At 36.6% G+C, this 15,859-nt stretch overlaps 1 protein-coding gene across 4 annotated transcripts in view; it reads left to right on the top strand.

The window, feature by feature from the left end:
* Window positions 1-15,859, top strand: part of LOC102237426 (semaphorin-6D-like) — a 158,919-nt gene that overhangs the window by 14,068 nt on the left and 128,992 nt on the right. For all 4 annotated transcript variants that reach the window (XM_023330701.1, XM_023330703.1, XM_023330702.1 and 1 more), the window contains exon 2: window positions 3,323-3,405. The gene's annotated coding sequence lies outside the window, so the exon portion shown is untranslated. The remainder of the gene's footprint in view (window positions 1-3,322; window positions 3,406-15,859) is intronic.

Raw genomic sequence — 15,859 nt, 5'->3', positions numbered from 1 at the left:
CTGACAGTTATTTACATAGGGTTAAAATAAATCCATTTCTGGTGGGTGTAATGGACAAAGTCAGTGTAATATTTTGGCCTCAAAATCATGAAATATTGAAACAGAAATCTCAGGAAAAATGTTTTAAAAGAATTGTGGAATCATTTGGCTGCTTTTTGTTATGACTATTTAATTTGGGTGAACCCAGTAATTATCTCGGTGAATTCCCATGTGCAGCTGAAGAAGACCGTAGTTTCCACATTCTATCTGTAAACAACATTTATCTTTGGGCATCAGAGACTCTACTAAGCATCATAGATACATTAACAATCTGTTAAAAGAGGCTTCCACATTCCTTTCTTATCCTCTCACCTCAAGCATTTTATTACTTCCCTGAATGAAACACAGAAATCACATTTTAAGTTTGAACACAATCAATAATCAACATAAGTTATTTAATGATTATTTCAAAGCTTTCTGGATTGCAAAATTAGCCAAGCTAAGATTTCACCAATTGAAACCTTTTGCTAAGTTATATTTAAGAGACACTGCATGCCATATTTTGTAAGACTTGTTCATCAGCAATTTTTCTTATTTTGAAATCCTGGCCAGAGATCTATCCATGTCTTTGGCATGGATAGGTGTTCTTTGGCTAAACTTGTTACAAGGCTGTTTTTGAAGTGCCCTACACAAAGACAACTCTTTAGGTTAAAGTTCATGTCTGAGCAGTGTCTGGTTTGTTACACTGACAAACTGAGATCAGTTGTGTAATTAGTTTAGCTTTCTGCTAAAGTAGCCAAAACAGATGCACCGATATTAAAATTTGGGCGGATTTCATTTCTGAATTTATTGCTACTGTTAGGGGCAATAACCAATATTTACTGAAAGCCACCACATCACCTACATTGCTTTGTTTGTTTCTTTTAAACACCCCCACATCCTGCACCACATCACAATCACCGTCACGACTAAACAAATGCCACATAACTAACTCCCCCCTTTCTCTCTCCTGAAACATAAATGACAATAAAATGGAAATAAGCATTGATGATTCACCTTTTTAACATATTGGTATTGGACCAATAAGTGAAACTAGGCTGGTATTAATAAAATTGGCCAATACCGATGTTGCTTTATTGGTATGGCCAATACATTAACAAGCTCCAAACTGTAGTTGAGTGCTTAACAGAAATACCACTTGTACCTTACCAACTGTAGTTCTTTTTTCCTTTTTTTTTTTTTTTTTGAAGGCAGAACCTTTTTAAAAACTGTTCTACACATTTATTCCACTAACTCTTATCCCTTATCATGCACCTTCAAGTCTGTCTGTAGATTACTGGTGTTTAGTCTAGTTCAGTAGGATAAGTAGATGTTGCCAGGCTAAGCAGTATGGGAGGGAGGGTGTGGAAGAAGAGAGTATCTTGACGCTAACCAGGCCCCTCCATCCAGGCTCTTTCAGTTCATTCAAAAGGTCTTCAAAGGTTATCAAAGTAATTATTTCTTCCCTCCATTTGGATGACTGCATGTTGTTTTCTTATGCTTGTTGACCGGAAACAATGAAAACCATTGCCAATAAACTGGGCTTTTAATGACAAACTGTCTGCATCTCCCCACTATTGTCTGACAGTGCTTTAGAAATGTGAGCGGTTTGTGATGTCCAGTATTTCCCAAAAATGTACCAATTACCTTCTCCTTATCTTTTGGATGAATACTTGTGTGAATCTAGCATATGGCCTGATCCACGTCAACAGACCTTCTGAAGTGCGCCACAAAGGACTCATATTAAATCCATCTAGTTGTATTTAAGGGCAATTTTCAGTCTGGAGACTGAAAATGTTTCAGAGATAGTGCAGTCTGGACCTTTTGTCGAGCTGGCACAGGCGTTGTTTTGCACAAGGCCTTATCTGCCTTTTTGATGTTGTTTTTTAAAAAATATATATATATATTGTTTCTTTCCAGCTTGTACTGCTTGTTGCCATAGATGGTGAACAGACACCCTGAACTGTTGAAACAAGAAAATAATGACCGCATGCCTAATAGTATCAAATTACCCAGGATAAACTATTACTGATAAACAAAACACGCTTGTGCTTTCTATCTGGGGCTTTTCTGGGCCTCTTGTAATAAAAAAAAAAAAAAAAAAGAAAAGGAAAAAGAAGTTGAAAGAGAAAGTGAAGAAGGAAAAACAAGCCTTTGAACCGACTTTGCTGTAATCTCAACTGAACCATCACCAGTAAGTGACAGCCAGCTGGACGGTTTAATAGTTGTGAAGTTGCTGCCTCTCTGAAGGTTTCAGGGCTCAAAGGTACTTAAAATGTCCTTTTTGAAAATATTGTATCAAAGTTTGGCTTTGAGAATGCTATTACTTATTACAACATCTGCAGAAAACTATGTTAACATGGCCAACAGTTTTTCTCTTTGAGAATATATGAAGTAGATGCTTAGGTTTATAGACATGTAATTGTGATTGCTTTTGCATTATAAATAGGCGTTTTGGCTTATGAAAAAGCCAAAAAGCATAAAAGCATAAAAACATGCATTTTTACAAACATGCAAAAATGCATGTTTGTATTTCTTTTATTGCAATAACTTAACCCTTTTAAACCTTTTCTGCATTTTTGCTTATTCAGGGTAAACACAAACATTGGTATTGATACTTATTTTTCATGTACTATGTGTGCAATCATGTTTGTAGATATTGTGCTAAAGAATCCGTGGAATATTGGACAGTAAATGTAAACATTATTTTTATGTGTGGAGCAGCGGTCATCCTTACAGCAAACTGCCCACATGTGTGCTAATCTTTCTCATGATGTTGCCAGAAATTCAGCTGAAAACGTATTAGGAGTAGATGCTGGCTGTTTAAGAGTTACCATGTTATTGGTTACATCTTACTGTAGGAGTCTTTGTTTTTTTGTTTTTTTTCTTAGGTTTGAGTTTTGGCAAGGTGAAGACATTTTTCTTGGAGCAGATTGCCAGAGCAGATTGTGAGCTGAGATGCTATCATCACAATTGGCTAGTTTGAGCTGTGGGATTTGTCGAAAGATTTTGTTCACTTATTGCAAATGCATTCTGCATCTCAAAACATGCGTTTTCCACTGGGCTTTAGGCTGGTTGCTTCACGTTAACATGGCTCTTCAAGGCATTTTACTTATAACATGTTCTGATAGATCTTCATAGGTTTTCATTGTTATTCATTGCTGGACTTGGCATCCTTTGATGAAAAATAAAATATGACTGTATTCAGAGTATGAGGTGGCTTCAGTTGCAAGCTGCTCAGTATTATGTCTGTGATACTCGAATGTAATGCTCATCATTTTTTTTTTCTTTTTGTTTCATCCAGATTCAGAGACAGCTGCAGCTGAAGCCTTTTCCAACCCTGTCTGCAGGATCGCTGCAGTCAGCAGACTGTTTTGAAGCTGTAAGGTAAGGACTGTTGCTACTCTGGAAAATGTTGTATAATTAAAAGCTAGAGATTAGATTAAATTGCATATAATACAAAGGAGAGAGAGTCGCTCCCTAAAGACATTACAGAAATGGCTTAATTAATGGATGCTTTACAGAATCGCTGGAGTTGGCAGCTTTTCAAAATAAATCATTGATTTTCCTGTTAATAACATTTTTAATATTTTTATCATCCTATATTGTTTGTCCTCTGTGCAAGGACAAACTTATAGAATAGAATGTACTTGAATTGTTCTTTATTGTTCCTCGGTGGGGAAATTCAGGCATAGCAGCAGACTCATACAAAGGTGAATATACAAAAACAAAAAAAATCATTAGAAACTATACACTAAGTATAGCATTCAAACTTTCAACTCAATGGTGTAGAATAGTTTTAAAAAGTGTACATAAGTAGGAAAGTATTTTACTTCTTGCTCAGCAAAGAGTTTTATAATGTGCATTACCTTCATAAAAAACTTAATTCTAATACTGTGTAGGGGGTCCAACATGAGTTCTAATGCTCATGTATATGAACAGAGTTTGATTTGATGTGGAGTTTCCCGTATTTGTGTTTTTTGATGTGTTGGATTAATTAATTTGCCTTTTCTTGGTATGTTAGAGAATGAATCATGGACGGTTTGTTCATTGCACAGAGTAAGCAGTGTCAGAGTAAGTGCATGACAAGTCCACTGCAACTTAAGACAGAAAAACATTTTCTTTAGAATTGTGTAGTTATTCCAGCTCAACAATCACTTCTGTGGTTGAATAGTATCAATACGTCTATGTATAGATGATACAAATGGGAATTTCTTTACTGCATTCCAACCGGGCCTCATTGGAGTTTCACACAACATAACCTTGAGTAAAAATACTGAGGCCTCACATTAATAAAGATTTAATTTAGAAATGAATAGCAACAATTATTCTTCCTGCTGTATTATAAGACTTCTGTCTATGTTTCAGTTTTGATTTTTATATTTATTTGATTTTGATCAGGTGGAAGAGGGATAGTTCTGTGCTACTCTATGCTCCCTACTGATGGAGAAAACTTTAACTCTGGCTCTGACTCAGCCTTACTTGAGCAGTGATTTGAAAAAGTTGAGCCAGTTCTCATTTTTGCAGTTACATTATAAAAATTACGTCATATTGTTCTCAACCTCATGTCGTCCAGCCCGTTTTGCTACAACACCCTAATGCACTTTTCACCCCCTTTTGCATGATTTGTCAGATTTTTGTGGGTGTATTTGTTTATGTGGAAAATAGCCCCAACTACTGAACTTACAGAAGCTGGTTTTTCAGCCAGAGAGCAGGGGGAATAGTTTTGAAGAGCAATGTCAAAGTCCATGAGGAAGTGCGTACTGTTGGGCCAAAGCACTTAACCTCTTCTGCTCGGTTGTGTGCAGCAGATGGAAAGAGGGAAGTTCTAAGCTACTCTATGCTGGAGAAATGACTGGCACTTTCTGTAGCATCACATTGAAATGGCTTTAAATGGTAAGAATGTAACTGATGGTTTGGTATGTCAGTGTTTTAAAAATCCAATCTTTCCACCATTTTACTTCATATTTGACAATTCAGTTCTTGTTAAAAAAAACTGCTTTGGTCTTCTCTAAGAATTTATATGCTCTAATGGAAGACTGACAGTAATATGAACTTTGTTGTCTCAATACAGAAAGAGCTGCAGAAATGTGTCAGTAACTTGAACAATCACAGAAAAGTCACTTTGTTTGGTTTGTAATTTAACTTCTGAACTTTAGAGTGGACAGCAGAGGACAGGGCCAAGAAGATGACAGTAGATATCATGGGAAGGCTCAAGGCAGGTGGTTAGCCAGACACAGACCTGCTCTGACCTTGATAGAATTTAACACTAGCAGTGAAATATCTTTGAAACAATACAGCATCAGCACTAATTCTGTGTGTTTCTCTTGAGTTGTTTTTCTATTGGACTCATTGAAGTGTTCATAGTCTCGTATCGTTGGGTCATCAGGAGAACAGCTAATTTTATTCAGAAGAGACCTGATTTGTAATCTAATTTGTTTTGTTTTGAATGAAGCAACCACTTGTCAAGAAATAGAACAAAAGCTCCACAAACTCACATGCTGTTGATTATTGTGTAGCTCAAACTGTGTATTTTTCAGCACATTTACCCAAGACTAGTAAAATGAATGTGCAAGAATATTTGTTTTAATTATTTGGTTTAACAAATGTTATGCTTTGCTATAAGTTCTTTGTATTTGTACAAACACTTAAATATATTTCCTATAATTTTCTTTGGAAAAGTATAAGTTTGTTGACACAGAGTGATCAGACTGCCATAAAATATTACACCCCACACATCAACTTGGGTGTGTAAATTATTATTATGCAGAAATGTGTTCATGTAGTCATTATTTCTTGTCTTATGCAAACCAAAGCATCTCATTATAGAAACTAAATTCAAAGCACTTCTCCCTGATCAGTGACTCTTTGTAACCTGATTTAATTTAAAAACATTTTTGGGAAGAACATTTACTTTCCTCAGAAAGCAAATCATCAAAACTTTTAGTTGCTAATTTCACAATCATCCATTATACAGTATTAATTTGGCAGTGGCTGTTTCAAAATCCTTCTGAAAACTTTGCAAGTTTACACAATAAAATTGAGGTAATTTTGAGAATGTCGGTTGAGGTGACATGAAAGGTGAGTGTTTGTGTGACAGACATAATTTTAGTTTTGAGAAAGTCAAATAAGTTTGAAATTTTGATTAAAAGATGTGCCACTAAAACTGTATTTAATTGTGGTAATTTTTAAGACTTAAAAATTGCCAAATAATTTTTAAGTCTTAAAAATGAATTAACTGTTGTCTTAAAAAAACAAAAACACAATTTAGAAGATTTTAAAAATTGTGGTAATTTGTAAAATTAGCATCATATGTGCTTGCATAATAAGATGTATAAGCTAATATGAATCATCTGTAGTAAATTAATATGCCGTTATTTTAGTTATACTTACTGCAGAATGATCTTGGTTTTGTATCTGCAAAGCCACACCCAGAATCACTCCCTGTCTGCAGAAAGCTCTGCACTGGTAGAAACAAAATGGCATAACCTGTTGTTTTTGATGGTTATAGCATGAGAATCCAGTTTAAAGTGAGACGAAAGAAATACATCATTAACAGCTTACCCACACAAAGACTAATGTGTCCTTAACAGTCTGAGCATTGTCTGCATGCAAACACAAGCACACACATGCACAGCAGTCACCAAGCGCTTACCTTAAAGGATTAGCTGTTGGATCATAAAACAACTAAAGTTCAATTCACAGCTTAGATCTGCAGTTAAGTGCTGGTTAGGGTGCAGTTTAATGTTGCAGAGCGAGCTGCCCGAAGTTCAAGCTTTTGTTGTAAAAAGCTAATGTTTGTGCACAACTCTGATCATGGCAACGTTTTAGCCGCTGTGGTAAACTTGGTAGGTGTCAAAAACTGTAGCTTGACTAGGCCCTTTTAATCTTATAATGCTGAAAGTTTCTTGCAAGTTTGGAGGATATCCTTCCTCCAAGCTTGTTCTAATGAATTACACATTTTACTTTTCATTATGCTTGTGCTGAGTTTCTTGTTTCAGATTCAGTTGGCATGTCACAAGTTTCACAAGAAGATTTAAATTCCAAACCAAGAAATACTGATGAAGCATTTCAAAATGTTATCTTCTGACAGTAACTTGCTCACTTGATTCTCTCTGAGGGGTTGTTGGAAGAAATGGAAGTTTGCATAGTTCCTGGCAGTACAGGAATAATCTCATGTCAATACAAGAAGTGATACAACTCAGGCAGCAGACAGGAAAGTATAAACGCCACCTGCAGCATGATATTGTGCAGGCCTCTCGGGCTTTGAGCTCAGTTAAAGGACAACCACGGTCAGAGCTGGGAACTGACTGGTGGGCAACGGGTGTGGGGGGAGTGGAGGGAGGAGGTCGTTGTGAGAAACAAGAGGAGACGGAGGAGGGTAGAGGTGTCAGCCGTATAATTGGGGTGAGGGGATCTCTAGGGTGGATAGAGGGAAGCTTTATTAAGATCGCTCAGGTCTGATGTGCTTGCATGGCCGCCTTGCTCTTCCTCGCACACCCACGCCTGTCCTCCATTTCCAAAAGAGACTTTGCAACAATAAAGTGGTGAAGGTCAAAGTCCCGAAGCTCCTTTCAGTCACAGACAAGACAAAGGACCTCATTATTGAAACAAACCTGTAGAGTATGTATCTTTGGATTCTTTTAATTTAAGGACTTAACATCTTGTATCAATTTCAAGTCATATCTCAGTTTCTCATTGATGAAACCATTAATCTTAGCTTTGTGTCAACAGTTATTTAATGATGTGCCAATGATACTAGAGTATTATTTCAAGACATGAGTCGGAATTACATTAGCTCTTTTCATTTGCAACTAAAATGAGAATCATTTTGTACACTGCTCATTTAGTTTTGTTTTGTGATCTAGTTAATGCCCTACTTGAAATGTATTCAGAGCAGAACATTTATGAAATATTTACAATCCAAAGTTTAGAAAAATTATTGCTTTTCTGCCTTGTTTTGACTCCCAACAGAAAATTAACTTCCCAGGCTATCCTTTTCTTATGACTGATCACAGAGCCTGATGCTGAGATTAGGCGCTTAGCTGCTCCAACAGCATTGGATTGTTACTTTTTGAAGTATCAATATCAATAAATGGATCCTTTTGTAGAAAGATGCCTCCCTGACTTGAGTGTGAAAATGTTTGCCGTCTCACAAAAGCGGATTTTGTGAGTGACACAACAAAGATTTCCTTTAAAAGCAGCAGGCTGTTATGGGGAGAATTAGCAGCTTTCCCCCCCCAAGATCTCTGCTGTAAATTGGTTTCTGTGAAAATCATGGAGAAAAAAAAGTGGGACTGGGGGTCTGTTCACTGCTTTCTTAGTAGCTTGTTAATCCCCCACAGCTTAGGCCGCGGGTAGAGCTGCTTGCACATACAAGGCCCTCGTGGAAAATGGCGCCACTCCTCCTCCAGCCCTCTTTCGTCCTCCTTCCACTCGGTCCTGCAGGGCTTGGCTAATCCTTTGCCTGGACATGACAGGGAGACTGCTGGCTTTTTCAAAGTTGGCTGGACTTCAAAGTTGTGGGGATATTGGGACTTCAGGAGGTGGAAGAAAATTGGGTCTGCTACAAGGAAAGACAGTGAGGGCTTCACCTCATCTTTTCTTTTATGAGTCCTAAGGTGATGCTGAAAAATACCACAATGTGTTCTCATGCAGGCTTTGTTGGTCGGAAAGATGATATGGTAATCTGAAATTCTAAGAAACATTAGTCTTATTTTTTTTAGAAACAAGAATATATAAATCATTTAAATGCACTGTGTTGAAATTACAAGAGTTTAACTTGAACTGCACAAAGTTCCTCATCAAATCTCAATGAACTGACTGCAATTGTCAGTATAGTTTGAGATACAGTGGTTGTGTAGAACCAGGGTTAAAATAATCCAAGGAGCTTGACTACATAAAAAAACCTTTAGGCAAAATCAATGTCTTGTTTATTTAATCAAACTGCATTCGGTTCAGTAGTCAACTGTTTACAGTGGGGATCGTAGGGCACAACATGTTTGTTTACATGAATTATAATAAAGGAAGACAGGATAATGAGAAAGAAATCAAACAAAATTACCAAAGATAATGTAAGTTTTGGATTCAGTCAAACCATAAAGTCAGTGGATGCATTTATGATTCTTGAAGTAGCATTAGCTACAGGTGGACAACAACAAATCAAGATTTACAACTTGATTTCCTTTTAATTAAAATAGTATTTAATTAATCACCATTGGGATTAGTCCTGAATGTCAAAACTCTGACTGTAGAAGTGATTTTATCATGTGAAATTGTCACAAGGGTTTTAAAGGCTACATTCACACAGCAGACCTTCATCCCCTACTTCTTTTTTTTTTGCATGGTCATTGAGAAAACTAATTAAATTCAACCATGACCAGACTTCTGTGTGGATGGTTTATGACCACAAAGTGACCAGCATGAACATAAGCAGGACATAGACGTTTACGGAATAACTGATGCCACTGTCTGTGGTTCAATTTAAAAGTTGTTGAGCTCAAAAAGCTATATCCACAAGATCATAAAGAAAAAAGGAAGCACATCTAATAGCAATGACCTTTTGTGGAACATTTTCTGCAACTTTTGTAGAGGAGTCTGGTTGCATAGAAGTGACAGGATTGTGATATTATGCACTTTAGTGACACAGACTTGCTGCATCTAGCTTCATCTAGTGCAGAATATGACACAGGTCTCACGTCAGTGTTGTAAAAGACTGGTAAAAATATGACAGTACTGTTCAGACTGCAAACACTTACAAAATATTTGGACACATATCTGATTTAGTACTACATATTCGAGTGGCACAAATTGCTTTTTTTTGTGAAAAGATCAAAATTTGGATCATACTTGCCTTCTGTCTGGCTAAAATACCATGATAGTTTATTACTTTATATAATAATTTTAATAAAATATTACCACATTAGTGGTATTCTCTCACCGATAAACTCTTATTAGTTATTCTCAGATTCTCTTCAGCTCATTGGCTGTATGACATCACTCAGGTACCACACCTCTGCTTGTGATTGGCCAGCTCTTCCTGTGGGTCAGTTTTGTGAAAACATTTGTTGTGAATTAGCAATCAGAATTTGACAAAGGAGGAAGAAAGCTCTGCATCAAAGCAAGAAAGTGGGCTAATTTAGAAAGCCGTCCCTGCCCAAGTCATTGGAGCATCAAAAATGTATTTGCTTAAGTTTATTTTTGAGTGAATCTTTGTGAAATGCCATAATTGTATTTTTCTCTCCCATCAGACACATTTATGTCTTCAGAATGTTTTTCAGTGTCTTTATTTGTGTAAATAACTTGGTTCCAAATCCAAAGTGAAAGATCTACAGTCATCTAAAATCTTGCGCAAAAGAGAGCAACACCATTCCTCTATGTGAAAGTGACCTTTGAGCGCAGCTTTCAGCAGGTCTTACTGTGTGTAGATGTGTCTTATCCAAACAGACAGCTGATACAACTGTGGTTCTGTAAGCAATTATTGCTCCTCCCCATGTTGGACCCCAGCAGGAACTTTACTGTTTGTCTTGAGTTGATTGTTGGGATATTCTTTGAATAGGAATTCCTAAGTTTTCCTAAGCAGATGACACCTGTCATCACATCTGACAAATAAATACATACCGTTTTAGGTTTTAATCAGTTTAGTTCTTGCTCTTAAAAATATATTTTGTACTATGTAGGATTTATTTTCTCAATAAATATAATAAGAATTGAAATAAATCTGCTCCTCTTCTTTTTGAGTGCAGTTTAAGACTCATTGTATCTTTAAACTCTGGTTCAACTTTTATCTATATGTTGTTGAAAATCTTACTTATTATATTAAAAAACATTAAATTAACAAGGTTGTTGTATTTAATGCATACTATTTAATTTCTTGATTTATTGTTTTGAACACACTTAAAGTAACAATATTTTCCTTATTGATGTTAATTAAATAGGTGGTAGTTCTCAAAAAATTGGATGTATCTAAAATGTTTCTGTTGCAAAATATATTTGTTTGTGTGCTTTATCTCATAATAACTTTCTTCATTTAAGCAGAATAGTGCTAGCTTACTTTCTGTAGCTAACACCACATGTTGGCATTACCTGCAGAGTAAGACTTCAGTTTCTAAATTAGTCTGTCTGTGGGCCAGACCAGTTAATCCTACAGAAACACTTTCAACATTATGAAATGAAAAATGAAACAAACAAAGTCCTTGACAGCTAGAGCCCTATTTCAATTCATATTCAAAGAATATCTCAAGCTCATATAAATGTGTTTCTGAATTTAAATATAAATGTAGTTAATTCATATATACGTGCTTTAATTGCTCTACAGCACTCATCCTTTTTGTTCTATTTTTTTGTAATGAAAATTATTAGTTATTGAAGTGTCTTAATTGCTATAACAGTTCAGAAGGTTCCCTCACATATAGGACCTTGATTACACTGAAGAATGATTGCAAAGTCTTTACAGCTCTCAAGTTGTCATCTCATTTATTCAAGATTCATTTGCATATGCAACACAATAATTACTTTTAAGTGGACTGCAGAGCTGGTTACAAATAAGTGTGTCGCTCATACAGGAAAATCAGAACAAAATGAACGTTCACACATCATCCAAATCAGTTTGGGAGGTCAATAATCTGTTAGAACTTTTTCCTCCAGGGAGATGCTTCATAATGCTTAGTTAGTTTCAACTCCATATTATATAGTGGTGGAAGAGCTTTGTCTTTTTATCTTGTTGTTGGCACTGTTCTTTAAAAGATCCAAGTAAAATCAGGGATAAATCTGCATTTTGTTCACTTCATTGAATGCTTTCTTCATTATTATTCTTCATTAACTACCTGTGAGCACAATTTTTAATATTTTTCAATATTTCTTTGTCTTCAAGAGTATCTTCTCAATTTAAACCAGAGCTTTAATGCTGTAAAACGATACAAAATAAAGCAAATGACAGCACAATAAAGAAAAAAGCATAATAGAGAAAATAACATTAAGCTTTGTTGGTAGCTAAAACATCTGATGGAATTAAAGTTTCACAAGACTGAACATATGTAAATGATAATTTAATGTTGATAGAAATGTAATCTTTACTTAGAAAAGCCTTCACCATCTGACATAAAAAGTTAATTTAGCTTGTTTTATCTAATAAATTCACTAAGTCTTGTCAGCAAACAAGACCTGCCAGCAGAATCTTTCATTTTCTTGTTAAAATCTATGGCTGGTAAACTATTTGCTGAATTAATCAATAGTGAGAATAATTATAGTTGTAGTCTTTAAATAGATGATTGGATTGTTCCCATCTGTCACTCAACCTGTCTCAACATGCGCAGTGAGGCAGAGACTTCAGTGACAATAAAAGCCACCAGTTTATGACTGCACTTAATGCTTCATGTGGTTATTGACAAGAAGCTGTTGGCATAATGTGGGCGGATCAGTCTGATTAGTCGCATTGATCGCCAAGCAGTGAAGCTTGGCCTTATCCTTTAAACTATTTTAATAAATAGTCTTCATGATAAATCCAGCACAAACATTTAGGTGCTTTTGCCAGCGACTGCCATAATTTCTGTCAATTTAGCACAGATAGTTGGATTTTCAAAATGCAGAATCATCTCAGTCCAGTACAAAAGTGTTTTTACTGGCAAATTTAAATCAGCGATCAGTACAGTGCGCTTACACTTTTCACATTTAATGAAACTAATTACAAAGTTGAAAATCACAGTCTGGCTTAAAATTTCTTGAAATACAAAAATTGATCATTTAATGCTCCTAACTACATTCATGCCTTCTTCACCTCTGGAGTCACTCCAATTTCTGCCAAATTGTGGTGTGAGGAAGCAGGACACTCTCTCCACAGCTGCACCCTGAATTTGTACCTCAGTTCATACTATCTGTGGGGACGATTCACTGAGAGGGGGTTTGAGCGCTCTCCTCATAAGCACCTGTGTGTTCCGGAGATCAGGGCATGAGAGTGGGCGGACGGGAGGAGAACAGGAGGCAAGGACGATGACACTGAGAGGGTGTAGAAGGTGATTACTGAGGGTCGCGTAGAGAAAAAGTGGCACAAGGGAGGAAGAAGATGAGGATTTTTTTGTGCAGCAGAACATTTTCAGACACTCACTTATCAGTCTTCATTCAGTTTGTGGTTATTTTCAATCACTCTGTCAGCCTCTTGAAGCCTGTCTCTCTCCTCCAGTATTTGGCCTATGCGCTTGTATTTCTTTTTTTTTTTTTTTTTTACCTGTCCAGCCTTTCACCTTTATCTTCAGCAGACATGATTGTAGAACACAATGAAATGATCTCATCTGTATTCATAGTCTTCAGAGCATTTCATTTTATTTCCGAACTCTGTGTGTCACTTAGAGCACAGCCTTCTGGTTCTCCTTTCAACATCTTTGTTTAGCATTTTCTGTTTAGCTTCCAAGTCCTTTTTTACTCATCACACTGCCTTGCCTGCTCTGAAAAAATGTACATGGCATCACAAGTAGAAAGGCTGGGTAAGCTTTTTAGAGCCAGTCATGGTGCAATATTCTCCTGTTGTAATTACTGCTGAAACAAGCAGCTCTGGGAAGGTTCATTGTTGGTGAACCAGCCATTACCCACAATCCCTCCTCACCTGCCATAGCTAAGATGCTCACGCACTGCAGGCTGTGATGAATCCTCTTCTGAGGTGGCAGGAGAAGGTGAGGGACATAAAAAGGAGGATGATCAGAGACGAGAAGCACTGCACGTTTGGAAGTTTTAAATAGCTGTTAGAGAAATGGCGGCACAACTAAAACCTGTAGTGTCTCAAAACAAAAATTGCTCGCTCTATCAGCCTTTTTGGTTTCCAGGTGAGTTTAACACTTGATAGCTCAAAGTGGTGAACTTCAAAAATAATACGCCTGCAGAGCCCTTTCAGAGATGCGTTTCCTGTTCTTAGCTTCTTCTCACCAGGTTGGTTTTGCCCTTTAAATCAATACGTAAGCCTTTTCATCTTTCAGCGTCAGAAGTCATTTACTTTATTGAAAGGAGTCTCTGCTCACAAACCTTTTTCCTGCCAAAACTTGTTTTTATTGCCCCACCTGTAAGTTGTTTGCTTTAAACCAGCTCTTGCATTTAGATGAAAACTTGGCACAGCTTTTTACTATCAATCTTCCAAGGTCTCTGAAAGATTTTCCTAGAATAACTTTAAAATTGAACCTTCGCTGTGGAATATACCCTTGTACATCCAGCATTTTGCTCGATTAAACTTGATTTTAGGGTGTATTCATATTAGTAAATAAGACCATTTTTAGCAGTTGGTCTGTACCATGTAGTACCTTTTGTCTAGTTTGCATGAACCACATTGATTTATATTGTGAGTTTGAAGGTGCCTTACTTTGTGTGTTTTCAGAACACTTGTGAGCAAGTATTCTTGTTTTCTTCCTCTTCTACAAAGACCTGCGACTGCGCTAGAAAGGGTTAGGTGAGGCAGCTGCTGGTGTAGAGCAACTTTGTCCCAGCAGGTGGAAACGGGTGTCATTACTTACGGGGTTTTGCTTCAAGCACCTGCCTCGAGGCGGAAACAAGCTGGTTCTTGCAAAAACAAAACCAACAATTCAACAGATGGGAGTGAACCTATTTATTTTTCCATTACTTCATTTTTAGTTGTGTGCTTTACTCCAAAGAAGGTAAAAGTCAGAAATAACTGTTGTATTCTTTTTACTCTGATACTATGGACTGTGCATGGACTAACTGCTAATTAAAATAGCAATTTTATTTTATTTTTATAACATTTTGATAAGAACTCAAATTTTTTGAAATTCTTTTACTCCTGCATTCAGTTTTTGATGTCTTTAACCTTCAGATATCAGAAAGCGCTACGTCTGATGAGGTTTTGATGGAATTTGAGGTCAAGTGGGAGTTGGGAACATACTGCAGCTTGATCGCTACAGTTCCCCACACTTTTACTGACATCCCTGGTGAAGGTGTAAAAACCCTCAAAATAAACTACTCCTATTACAGTGGTGTAAGCCTACAGTGAAAACATTTGTAAAAACATTAGAAAAATCCAAGTTGTCTCCAGCCCCACAGGCTTTCTACAGAATTTAGATCTGGGAACTGAGGCGGTACTTGAAGAAGGTTGATATTCTATTGGATGAACATTTTCTATGTTGTTGACGTAGCCTTTAGACTGAGTCTGACAAATTTTTATTTAAAGTGTTTTAGTGTTTGAAATAATTTGTAGCACCATGCTACAATCTTGTCCTAGGGTTATGAAGTATTAGGAAGACATGCAATGATTTTAGTGAACATTGGTTCCGTCACTTTGTAGTCACAATCACACAGCATCCACATATGACTCAAATCTGATTTTATTTTGGCATAATTCGACCCATGTGCAACTTTATTTATGGCAGTCTGAATTTCCCAGTTTTTTTCCAACCAAAGAATAAAATAAAAATCCTATTTGTGCCACTTCCATAGAAATCTGATGCGTATCTGATTTTATTAACTCTTACATCATTAATTTGAGACATTCTTCATAATTCTGTACCAGAAGAGGCCAGACATAGTAAATCTGGACATAAACGCTGGCTGAAGCCAGCAGTGCTGAAAACGCTTTCTTTATTCTTACCTTGCTTTGTCTTGTGAAGATCTTGTGACAATATTATCGACTCATATTTCTCATCAACTCTAAAATTGATCCCACTTATGTTAGTGACCTCTATGCTCCTCTCCTGCGCATGCGGCACGCTTTAGAGTCATAAACTGTTCACACAGAAATCTGATTATGGTCATTTAATTACGTAGCAGTATGAAAGGCTATGCAAAAGGGGAAAAATAAAACGAAGGGGTTTTATCAGAAAATTGTAATCGGACATCAAGACCTGCTTGG

The sequence above is a fragment of the Xiphophorus maculatus genome, chromosome 3 (assembly GCF_002775205.1).
Source record: "Xiphophorus maculatus strain JP 163 A chromosome 3, X_maculatus-5.0-male, whole genome shotgun sequence".
NCBI classification, from domain to species: Eukaryota; Metazoa; Chordata; class Actinopteri; order Cyprinodontiformes; family Poeciliidae; genus Xiphophorus; species Xiphophorus maculatus.
This window is presented reverse-complemented; position numbering and strand designations above follow the sequence as displayed.